At 45.1% G+C, this 12195-nt stretch overlaps 2 non-coding genes across 2 annotated transcripts; both read left to right on the forward strand.

Moving 5' to 3' along the window:
* Positions 1–10133: 10133 nt before the first annotated feature.
* Positions 10134–10208, forward strand: Trnal-caa. The gene has a single exon. It is a non-coding gene; the product is annotated as a tRNA-Leu (tRNA).
* Positions 10209–11036: 828 nt separating this feature from the next.
* Positions 11037–11111, forward strand: Trnal-caa. Its single transcript has one exon. It is a non-coding gene; the product is annotated as a tRNA-Leu (tRNA).
* Positions 11112–12195: the final 1084 nt, after the last annotated feature.

Consider the following 12195-nt stretch of genomic DNA (forward strand, 5'->3'; position numbering starts at 1 on the left):
AATGTCTCTGGCACACTGCATCTATCGATACAAGCCTGTGCACGAGTCAGGAAGGCTGCAGAGCAGACCGGAAATTCGTTCACTTTTGAGCGCAACAGACCTTACCTTGTCGTTTTTCTTTACAAGCCACCAAGTAAGAGGACAATACGTTTTGAACAACGATGTTCTTCTTGCGCTGGATAAAATTCCTATTTAAATAACTCCAAAATAAAATTAAAATACGAAGTGATGTCGGCATACTATTACATCAAGATTGCAGTAACATCTGCAGCTAATTTATCGTCCTTTTATGAGGACAGAGGGATTCACACGTTTCTGGTCTCTAAACGGCTAATTAATTATTTTAGTGGTGATAAATGTAGCTAACGGCCCGATAGTGGCTATAACGTAGGTGAAACCCAAGAAAACCTTCCACCAACGCAAGAAGCTGATTTTTGTACGAAGTTTGCAGACTTGAACCTGTTAAAACATTTCATAAGACAAACACACTTAAGCATAGTTACGTCCACATGACTGACTCTTCTTCTTCTTTGTCTGCTCATGCACTATCCGACGATCAGATACAGTTCCTATCAACTTAAAAGCAGTGCTGAGATCTGGTTGAGGATGGACGTTCCAGAATCTGTGGGTACTTTATGTCTTTGACATGTTAGACACAGCTACCGAGGCTCCTCATGGCCCTGGCGTACATATATTGTAATTTTCCGATGTGTGTGAACTATTTCGATGTGAGTATGGAGTGTAAATGTTGGATTGTAAGTTAAGTACAGACAGAATTACTGACGAATTTAACTCTGAGAGTGAAAGTGGGATTAGTGATTGTCTTGAGGAAACCTACTGAACATGTTTCTGCACATGTTATTACATATGCCGAAAATGACCAGTCTGCTGACGAATCTTGAGTCACCAAAACCGAAGCACAGCTGTCAACTCCAAGGAACGAATGATCATCGTTGGAGATCCAAAGCTTTTGTTAGGAGACGTTGTTCTTTCGCTAACAACACTATACTTCTTCAAAAACTGTTTCTTGAGAATACTGCCGAATCATCATCCGAACCGTTCGACACTTCAAATGAAGAGGTTTTCCATATGCGCATAGTCAACGCACAGGAAAAAATCGGCAGTATGCGGGAAATATGACAAGCCATATTACTCTGAACACCAAGCTGAGAGGTGTCAAGAATGTGGAAATAATACATTACCATTACTTAACACTCTCTCTGTCATTTTTCCATGTTTCAATTAGGTCGTTTTCTTGTTTGTCTGCCTGTTCGGTAAAAGTTTTCCAGTTGATCGTAAACTAGATTACCGATGAACTATAGACCTGACATTTTAAACATGAATCAGAACTACATGAGAATGAAATAATAACTAGCCTTGTTGACAATCTGATCCATAAAGCACCCTTAGGGGTTGGGGTGGAGATGAAAAAGATTGGTACTGTCTGACATCTTAGCCGTGCTACAGGACAAGCATGTTGTGCAGATAGCATCAGAATGCATTCCAGGTGGTATTTGCGTGGTTGGGCAAGGTAGTGCAGAGAGAGGGGGAAGAGGAGATGGCTATCGCTTTCTCGTCTGTAGGTCTGTCTGTCTGTTTGGTACAAATTTTGCAATTGATGAGTTAAAGACTTGAAACTTGAAACATAGCTTAGAACTGGATATCAAAGCAATTTGAACTCGCCTTCTTGTTTGATGTGCAGCGGAGAGAACTTTGCTTGCCTTTTCCTGTTCCAGTCGTGTATGGTTTGTGGGAAGAACGACTGCTGGTAAGGTTGTGTGTGTGCTTGAATCTATAATTCTTACCTTCATGGTTTTAAGCGAAATATGCACTGGAGAAAATAGAATAATTGTTGAATCAGGTGAAGGGAAACTAAAATAACCCCGAAATTTATCATATGTCTCTATCGTAATCTCATGAAAATGTTTGGAATCAACTGAAAAATTTCACACTCACAAGACTCAAAAGCAGTAAATAATTTATTAAATAACAATTAATTTTTATTGTGCCATGTGGAACAGTCGGAGTATTCTACGCACTGATTGGCTATTGTAATACGGCTTGCGTGCCACGTCCAATAATTTCAAAGCTGTTTGTTAATTAAACTAGACGTCAAATAAAACTTTACAAAAGGGTAAGCAGCAATTCTTCAGTAAACTCAGTAGAACGTACTAATTCAAATAATATAGTTATAACATTCGTAAATCAGTTAGTGAGTTGTCGGATTATCATGAACACTGCCTCAGGAAGTGATCGCTCTGGCAGTTGGTGGTGGGTTTCGCGCTTTTCCGATAGCAGTGTGGCAATGTGCTGGCGCGAGTCTGCGAGTAGTGCAGCCAAATCATTAGGAATATTATTTATTACTCACTGTACATGAAAAGTATTCCTGTAATATGTGCGGACTAGCTCGTGTGTGTGTCATGTGTGTGTGTGTGTGTGTGTGTGTGTGTGTGTGTGTGTGTGTGTGTGTGTCGTATGCTGCTGTTCGTTGTGAGTGCACGACATTTTGTTTTGTCGTTTCAATCAATACCAACGTCATGAATAAGATAACAGGCATTCCTTGTGAAATTTCGCTTTTGTAACTTAGCAGTCAGCCTAAGCATATGTAAGTCATTTATGGTAGGAATGCCGGCCGAAGTGGCCGTGCGGTTAAAGGCGCTGCAGTCTGGAACCGCAAGACCGCTACGGTCGCAGGTTCGAATCCTGCCTCGGGCATGGATGTTTGTGATGTCCTTAGGTTAGTTAGGTTTAACTAGTTCTAAGTTCTAGGGGACTAATGACCTCAGCAGTTGAGTCCCATAGTGCTCAGAGCCATTTGAACCATTTTTATGGTAGGAGTCCGTTTCAGACAACAATACTGGCTAATATCCGACACCTAGTCTGTTATTTTACTGGGACAAACTACTTGGAATGAAGGTGCCAGGTTAGTACAGCTTACAGGGCTTTATAATACTCCCCGAAGCGTTAAGATCCAACTGCGATCCAATGCGATCTTCAGTCGCATTACAAATGGCTTAAGTACTGTGAACATCGTAACACTTGTGGTGGGAGTGTTTTCAAAATAAACTTAAACTGCGCTAACAGTGCTAGAACTATGGAGCCAAGTGGACTTCCATCGATTCAGAGATGTAGTAGGTCATGCCAAAGATCCATTATGTTAACTCGACCTTTTTCCCTCGAACTTCCTCAAATGTTGATTGTCCTTTTTGCAACACTTAATAATTGTTTCGTACAGTAGAAACGAAACGAGCCTGTTGATGCTCGATTACAGAGAGAGCGAGGGCTGAAACCACAACACAAGCGTATTGCCCACAGATAGTAATTAGTAAAACAATCACAAATAAAAAACAGGTTAAAGTGAAGTGACACTGAAACTGAAAACTGAACGGGTGACTTTCCTGCAATTTTTTTTTCAAAAAGAAAGACCCGGTTGGTCTTTTACAAGAGTTGCTGAGACTAAATCAAGATATCGTAACAAGGCGATTCTTGTAAAATGACCTCAGAGAAATACGTAAGCCATTTCAGATACTGTGAAGAACTTCTACATTTTACGCATTCACAGATCTTCTGAATAATGACAGAAATACAGTTCACAAACATGCCAGGAAAACTCTTTAACTATAACTTTTAAATAAATTCTTGTAATGTAAAATTACGTTCTTCGTTAAGAAGTTAACATTTTTTTCAGTTAGAATATACGACGATAATACGATTAGAACTGCAGATTCCATAGAAAGATGAATAGAGGTAACTCAACACTGATCCTCTCATTCATCTGTTAGGAAAACGCGGTTGAAAGCATACGCTGTAAACATCAAATTTCCGGCAAAACGCGTTTCGGGCAATAATTCCTGTTACCAAATCCGTTTCTTCTGTACTATCAAGACTGACATACACTGAAGCACCAAAGAAACTGGTATAGACATGCCTATTCAAATACAGGGATATATAAACAGGCAGAATATGGCGCTGCGGTCGGCAACGCATGTGTAAGACATCAAGTGTCTCGTACAGTTGTCACATCGGTTACTGCTGCTACAATGGCAGGCAAGATTTAAGTGAGTTTGAACATGATGCTATAGCCGGCGCACGAGCGATGGGACACAGCATCTACGAGATTGCGATGAAGTGGGTATTTTCTCGTACGATTATTATTTCGCGTACGATCATTTGACGAGTGTTCCGTGAATATCAGCAATCCCGTAAAGCATCAAATCTCCGACATCGCTGGGGCCGGAAAAAGATCCAACGGGATCAACGACGTCTGAAGGGAATCGTTCAACGTGATAGAAGTACAAACTTTCCACAAATTACTGCAGATTTCAATGCTGGACCATCAATGCCGAAGGTCGAGTCGTGTACCCTTGATGACAGCACGGCACAAAGCTTTACGCCTCGCTTGGGTCCCGTCAACACCGACATTGGACTGTCGATGACTGGAAACATGTTGTCTGGTCGGACGAGTCTCGTTCCAAATTCTATCGAGCGGATGGACAGTTACGGGTATGGAGACAACCTCATAAACCCCTGGATCCTGCATGTGAGCAGTGGACTCTTCAAGCTGGTGAAGGCTCTGTAATGGTGTGGGGCGTGTGCAGCTGGACTGATGTGCGACCCCTGATACGCCTAGACACGACTCCGGCAGGTGACACGTACGTAAGTATCCTATCTGTTCACCTGCATCCACTCATGTCCATTGTGTATTCCGACGGACTTGGACAATTTCAGCAGGACAATGCGACACCCGATACGTCCAGAATTGCTACAGAGTGGTTCCAGGAACACACTTCCGCTGGTCACCATACTCTCCGGACATGAACATTATTCAGCATATCTGGGATGCCTTGCGACTTGCTCTTCAGAAGGGATTTCTACTGTCTCCTTCTCGTACAGATTTATGGACAGCCCTGCAGGGTTCATGGTGTCAGTTCCCTCCAGCACTACTTCAGTCGAGTCCATGCCACGTCGTGTTGCGGCACTTCTGCGTGCCCTCGGGAGCCCTACACGATATTAGGCAAGTGTGACAGTTTCTTTGGCTTTTCAGTGTAGTTAAAGATAAGTAAAGAGAGTGTAGGCACTATTGCTCAAGGACATTCGTAGATGTTGCGAATATCTAACAACGCATGATTATGGAGCTTCGAGCGATTCCACAAGAAGCGTTTGCTGATAGTTCCCAACACTTTTACAACCTATGCCAGAAGTACATTGACGTTAATGGTAATTAAACGTACTTTGTTTGCAGCTTTCTTTCTTTCATTTTCCGGGACCATCCAACGAAATTTTCACACGGACATTGTATATCTCTACTTAACATCATGTCAACGTTTCACAAATTTTCAGAGTCACATTTGCCGTTGGTGCCCCGGTAAACACTGTTTTCTCTGGTATTCATTACTAAGCCCCATTATTCACGTTTTTCTGTAATGTCTCTTGTAGCGCTGTTAACAGATTTTAGCCAACAGTGACAAAATGTAGGTCCAAGAGAAGGGCCGTTCCGTTGTCTGCTTCAGTGGCCGTGACTCAACTAGCGAGACGGGATAACAGATGCGGACGCGTTCCTCATGCGCACACAGACGGCGGAGATAAAAAGCCATTAGCGTCGGCTGTGCCGCCATGGGCGGGGCGAGGGCGGGCCCGCGCTGGCCGCTTAATTAAGACCGCTCGCTGCCGGCCGCGGCTGCGGCTGCGACTGCATCGCGACCCTTCATTAGGGCGACTCCGCGGGCTCCTGGGCGACGCCGCCTCTGATGTACGACCTGATTGCCCGATCATGCCATGACTCGAACTCGGCCCAGCCGCTCGTCCCCCTCCCTGCTAAATGGGTTCATCTCTGTCAGTAGGCCTGTATTTTCATGTGTGCTGTGTAAGCAGCGTCTCCCAAGAGTGAAGCTCACGGCGTTTAGATTTTTCCTACATAAGGAAGCGAGATCGTACTTACGCACTCAAAGGTGCTCATTAACTTTTAACTACCATCTCGAAAAATCAAGCTGTGACCGTAAAACTTGGTGAGGGAGTCACCCCTTCTCTGCATGCTTACCTGTCAATCGACACATTTTTCCCAAAGACAGACGACTGTCATTTAGCCCCTTCAGGAAATGTATGACGACACTACAAAACAGTACGTCAAGATACATTCTACGACAGAAAAACAAAACAAAAACAAAATTGACGCCGCACCACGGAGAAATTATCAGAATGGGAAGAAACTCTCGCTCCGTGCATAGTACATTATCTTGCTGAAATGTACTTCCAGGGAAACTTACAAAATAGGGTGTAGAACATCGTCGACGTACCACAGTGCTATAAGGATGCCTTAAATGACAACCAAAGTGGTCCTGCTATGAAACGAAGTGGCATCACAGACCACCACTCCTTGTTTCCGACCATATGGCGCTCAGGTTGGTACCCAACTGCTACCTGGGGTGCCTCGAGACACGTCTTCGCTGGTCATCCTAGAATCACATTAAATGGAGCAGAATTCTCTCCAGTAATGAGCCCCGCTTCGAGGTGAGCCCCGATGACCAGTGAGGACGTGTCCGCAGAGGACCTGGACACCAATGGGATACCAACGAGACTGTTGCTCACCATACGGCCCGATAACCAGTGATGATCTGGAGTACCATTTCACTTCATAGCAAAACGGCGGCACCCTTACAGCACAGCGGCACGTCGACGATACTCTACGCCCCGTTTTGTTGCCCTTCATGGCAAGACATCAAAATAATAACCGTCCCCATACGGTGAGAGATTTCACTGCTTATCTTCGTGCTTGCAAATCCTACCTTGGCCAGAAAGGTCTGCCAGATCGCTCCATAGTTGAGCACGTTTGGAGCATTGTGGGCAAGGCCCACCAACCACCTTGGTATTAACGATCTAACGCACCTATTGGACAGAATTTGTCATGGTAACCCTTAGGGGGTCATCCAACAACTCTGTTAGTTAACACAAAGGCGAATAATTGCTTGCGTATGTGCCAGAGATGGACAAACGCTTTGTTCACTTGCTCAACTTATGAAGATCTTTCTCTTGAATACTCAATCCAGTTTTTCTAAAGTAGTGCTCTTTTTTTGTCTTTACATGAACGTCACATCTACCGATGTCAGTCCCATTCCTTCTGTGTATAAGGTGTGATCACATTTCAAACTTGGCAATAGGAAACAATTATAGGGTGCTCAATGAATAATCAGCTACATTGAAGTAGGAATAGTTGTTGTTTCGCTGTCATGGTTACAGAAATGTTTTATTCTTCTTTGGAATTCTGTCTGAAAACGGAATTTAGTTTCGTTACAGCTGACTAGGAGGACATCAAAAACAGAGTAGCACTAACAAAAATGGCATTCCTGGTTGAGAGATGCCTACTAGTATCAAACATAAGCCTGAATTTGACTAAGAAATTTCTCAGAATGCGGGTTTGAAGCGTAGTACTGTATGGTAGTGGGACATGTACTATGGGAAAACAGGAACAGAAGAGAATCGAAACGTTTGACATGTGGTGCTACAGACGAATGTTGGAAATTAGGTGGACTGATAAGAAATCGGGAGGTTCTGCGTAGAGTCAGAGAGGAGGGAAACATACAGAAAACACTGACAAGAAGAAAGGACCGTATGATAGGATATCCGTTAAGACATCAGGGAGTGAGATGTACTGATAAGGTAAGGAATGAAGTGGTTCTGAGCAGAATGAGAGAGGAAAGAAATATATAGAAACACTGACATTAAGAAGGGACAGGATGATAGGACATCTGTCAAGCCCTCAGGAAGTAACTTGCTTGGGGGTAGAGACAGCTGTAGAGGGTAAAGACTGTAGAGGAAGACTGAGATTGTAATAAAATGGTTCAAATGGCTCTGAGCACTATGGGACTCAACTGCTGTGGTTATCAGTCCCCTAGAACTTAGAACTACTTAAACCTAACTAACCTAAGGACATCACACACATCCATGCCCGAGGCAGGATTCGAACCTGCGACCGTAGCAGTCGCGCGGTTCCGGACTGCGCGCCTAGAACCGCGAGACCACCGCGGCCGGCGAGATTGTAATAAATCCCGAGGTCGGCACAGGAGAGGAATTCGTAGGGGGCAGCATCAACCTAGTCAGAAGACCGATGACTCAAAAGAAAGAAAAAAAGAGAGAGAGAGAGAGAGAAAGTTGTACCTGCGAGTCACGTGCTCACCGAGCTTCGAGCAGGTATTCTGCCAGCAGTATATTAAAGACACTGTCCGATGATTAGCAGCCAACTCACGTCGACGTCGCCCAGTGGCTCCATGTCTCCGAGCTTACCAGCTTCCTCGAGCCAAGCGCATTCTCTGGGTCTACATCGCGCTGACTCACCACTCCAGCAGCTTTCCATGGAAAAGTGGCCCAAGCAATCACACTGTCAACCATCACCACAGTCGGAGCCTCCCCCTCCTCCGACGCTGGCCTTCCCGGACTCGGCGTCCCACGACTAGTATTCTTCTGTGAGACTTAAACTGTGACCTATTCTTGGTAGTTAACATTTCAGTCTTTATCGCGATAACTCTGACTCGGTGATATTCCTATTATATCAAGATGTTCCTGTAGTCGTGTCTATCTGAATCTACCAAATTGATTGAGTTATTAAGCCACGAAAGGAAACAATTAGCTCGAAAGGTGAAGCAACTATACACAATTGCCCAGCAATCCACTGTTCTTTGATCCAAGTGTAATAGTGTCAGCCCAGAATCAACAATGCTCGCGCAATAAGAAAAAGGCTGTGATGAGATGTTGTGGAAGGAGTAGGTCCGGTGAAGCAGCAGAATGCTGTGCGGGCATAATTGTAGCTGGCGGCTCCGCAGCGTTATTGACGCGAGATGGGTGGTCAGGTCCGCAGCGCAGCAAGCTCACGGCTGGACTGGCGTACACTGCCTGCGCCCAGAACTCTCGAAGGCTAGCTGGAGTCTCAGGTGACGGCACGCTGTAAGTTGCCTCCTGCTGTTGCTGCTTGGTGTCACGCCTAACTGAACACTGGTGTATAGACGGCACCGTGCAAATCCCTGAAGGAGATGGAAGTGCTGCTAGCAGTTGAGCTGTGAGTATTTATCATCGTCGTGGGTGTGTGTGTTGCGACAAGAGATCCCTTCCCGTCAAGAAGCTGGCTGCGCGATGATGCGCGTGCCGGAGCATACAGCAGTCTAGTCCACCACAGTGGTAGGCCACTGCATTACAGAGCGCTGGCCTGCATTATTGCAGTGTTCAGTTGCAAACACGCGCACGTGGCTCACATGTTTATATAGTGGCTGACAGTCGTTGCCTGCTTTAGACTAATGTGAAAAATGACAGGACATGGATTTAGGGAAGTGAAATGCCCTGGAGGTTTACTGGATGTCCAGAGAAACTTCTGAAACCATTTATTTGACATCAATGACACAAACAAGAAGCAAACATTGTAGCACGGTTGTACCGTGTCATATAGTAGAACTCAAGTCTTAGATAAAAGATCAATTCTCGAAAATATTGCCTCACAAGTAAATTCTGCATTCTATTTTATCTATAACACCAGTTAATAAAAATTATGACTTCAAAAAATATAAACATTAATATGCTCTTTCCTGTCTTACTAGGCTTTAGAAGACACAACGAGCTAAAGCAGAAAATTTATAGAGCTTTTATTGTTAGCAGCAACCGTATATATCCATTTAAAAACCATATAAAATATGCACTTAGCATTTAACTTAATAATTAAGAACAATCTACTTCTTAAGCTTAACCTACCCACTTTGACCGGTAGCCTATGTTTCTCAAACCCTCAGACGTCACTTTCTCTCTAAGTTTACTTGAATAAGACAACGAAACTGAACTTAGTTTATCAAATTATAAGTCCTGAGATAAAATAGAACAAGAGTCTTACTTACCCGACAGTGAGATTCTATCTGTATTGAACAGAAATGCAATAGTTTTAATTTGCCAGGAAGTTTCATATCAGCGCACACTCCGCTGCAGAGTGAAAATCTCATTCTGGAAACATCCCCCAGGCTGTGGCTAAGCCATGTCTCCGCAATATCCTTTCTTTCAGGAGTGCTAGTTCTGCAAGGTTCGCAGGAGAGCTTCTGTAAAGTTTGGAAGGTAGGAGACGAGGTACTGGCAGAAGTAAAGCTGTGAGTACCGGGCGTGAGTCGTGCTTCGGTAGCTCAGTTGGTAGAGCACTTGCCCGCAAAAGGCAAAGGTCCCGAGTTCGAGTCTCGGTCGGGCACACAGTTTTAATCTGCCAGGAAGTTTCATATCAGCGCACACTCCGCTGCAGAGTGAAAATCTCATTCTGGAAACATCCCCCAGGCTGTGGCTAAGCCATGTCTCCGCAATATCCTTTCTTTCAGGAGTGCTAGTTCTGCAAGGTTCGCAGGAGAGCTTCTGTAAAGTTTGGAAGGTAGGAGACGAGGTACTGGCAGAAGTAAAGCTGTGAGTACCCGGCGTGAGTCGTGCTTCGGTAGCTCAGTTGGTAGAGCACCTGCCCGCGAAAGGCAAAGATCCCGAGTTCGAGTCTCGGTCGGGCACACAGTTTTAATCTGCCAGGAAGTTTCATATCAGCGCACACTCCGCTGCAGAGTGAAAATCTCATTCTGGAAACATCCCCCAGGCTGTGGCTAAGCCATGTCTCCGCAATATCCTTTCTTTCAGGAGTGCTAGTTCTGCAAGGTTCGCAGGAGAGCTTCTGTAAAGTTTGGAAGGTAGGAGACGAGGTACTGGCAGAAGTAAAGCTGTGAGTACCGGGCGTGAGTCGTGTTTCGGTAGCTCAGTTGGTAGAGCACTTGCCCGCGAAAGGCAAAGGTCCCGAGTTCGAGTCTCGGTCGGGCACACAGTTTTAATCTGCCAGGAAGTTTCATATCAGCGCACACTCCGCTGCAGAGTGAAAATCTCATTCTGGAAACATCCCCCATTCTGTGGCTAAGCCATGTCTCCGCAATATCCTTTCTTTCAGAAGTGCTAGTTCTGCAAGGTTCACAGGAGAGCTTCTGTAAAGTTTGGAAGGTAGGAGACGAGGTACTGGCAGAAGTAAAGCTGTGAGTACCGGGCGTGAGTCGTGCTTCGGTAGCTCAGTTGGTAGAGCACTTGCCCGCAAAAGGCAAAGGTCCCGAGTTCGAGTCTCGGTCGGGCACACAGTTTTAATCTGCCAGGAAGTTTCATATCAGCGCACACTCCGCTGCAGAGTGAAAATCTCATTCTGGAAACATCCCCCAGGCTGTGGCTAAGCCATGTCTCCGCAATATCCTTTCTTTCAGGAGTGCTAGTTCTGCAAGGTTCGCAGGAGAGCTTCTGTAAAGTTTGGAAGGTAGGAGACGAGGTACTGGCAGAAGTAAAGCTGTGAGTACCGGGCGTGAGTCGTGCTTCGGTAGCTCAGTTGGTAGAGCACTTGCCCGCGAAAGGCAAAGATCCCGAGTTCGAGTCTCGGTCGGGCACACAGTTTTAATCTGCCAGGAAGTTTCATATCAGCGCACACTCCGCTGCAGAGTGAAAATCTCATTCTGGCACTTTAACTATGTTTGCGAATACAGTCACACGGAAAGAACGTAGTTTCACTGGTTATTAAATCTGCCGATACTCCAGATTCACGCAAATTCGCTATTCAACTCAGCTCTCTTTGCTCTCTCTCTCTGCAACACTCACGTATCGATTATATAGACAAGTTGCTTAGATTGTGTCTCCGAAAAGCAGACAAAAATATTACAGTTCGACACTGAGCTAGGGATCTGTTGATCCATGGGCGATACGGGACAGCGGCAGGTCAGATATTTACCAAAGAAAAATCACCAAACAGCCGTATATGAAGATGGTATCTGCTCTTTTTGACACGTCCGAAAGAACAGATACCATCTTCATATAGATAAGGATAACCGGCCAATGATCTTCTTCAGTGCAGAAGCACTCACATTTCCCGAACTCTTACGGGAATCGGTAGATTGACTGCCACGAGTAATGATTATAATGGGCAGTGGCCCTACAAATGTAGTGTGTGGGCAGTAATTTGGGAATATGGGTCTCACGGGGAGCGTGCCACAGATAAGTCCCGGCAGTCGCACTCTCCTCTGTGTCCTCGGTGGCTCAGACAGATGTCGGCACGGTAGCTCAGCTTGTTCCGTCAGAGGAATAGCTACCCTCTGTAATAAAAAACTGAGTGAACGGATCAACGAAGAACCTAAATGGGTGTCATCGGACGTCCACCCCGAACAAATTTCACTTACA

This window comes from Schistocerca americana, chromosome 4 (genome assembly GCF_021461395.2).
Source record: "Schistocerca americana isolate TAMUIC-IGC-003095 chromosome 4, iqSchAmer2.1, whole genome shotgun sequence".
Lineage (NCBI taxonomy): Eukaryota > Metazoa > Arthropoda > Insecta > Orthoptera > Acrididae > Schistocerca > Schistocerca americana.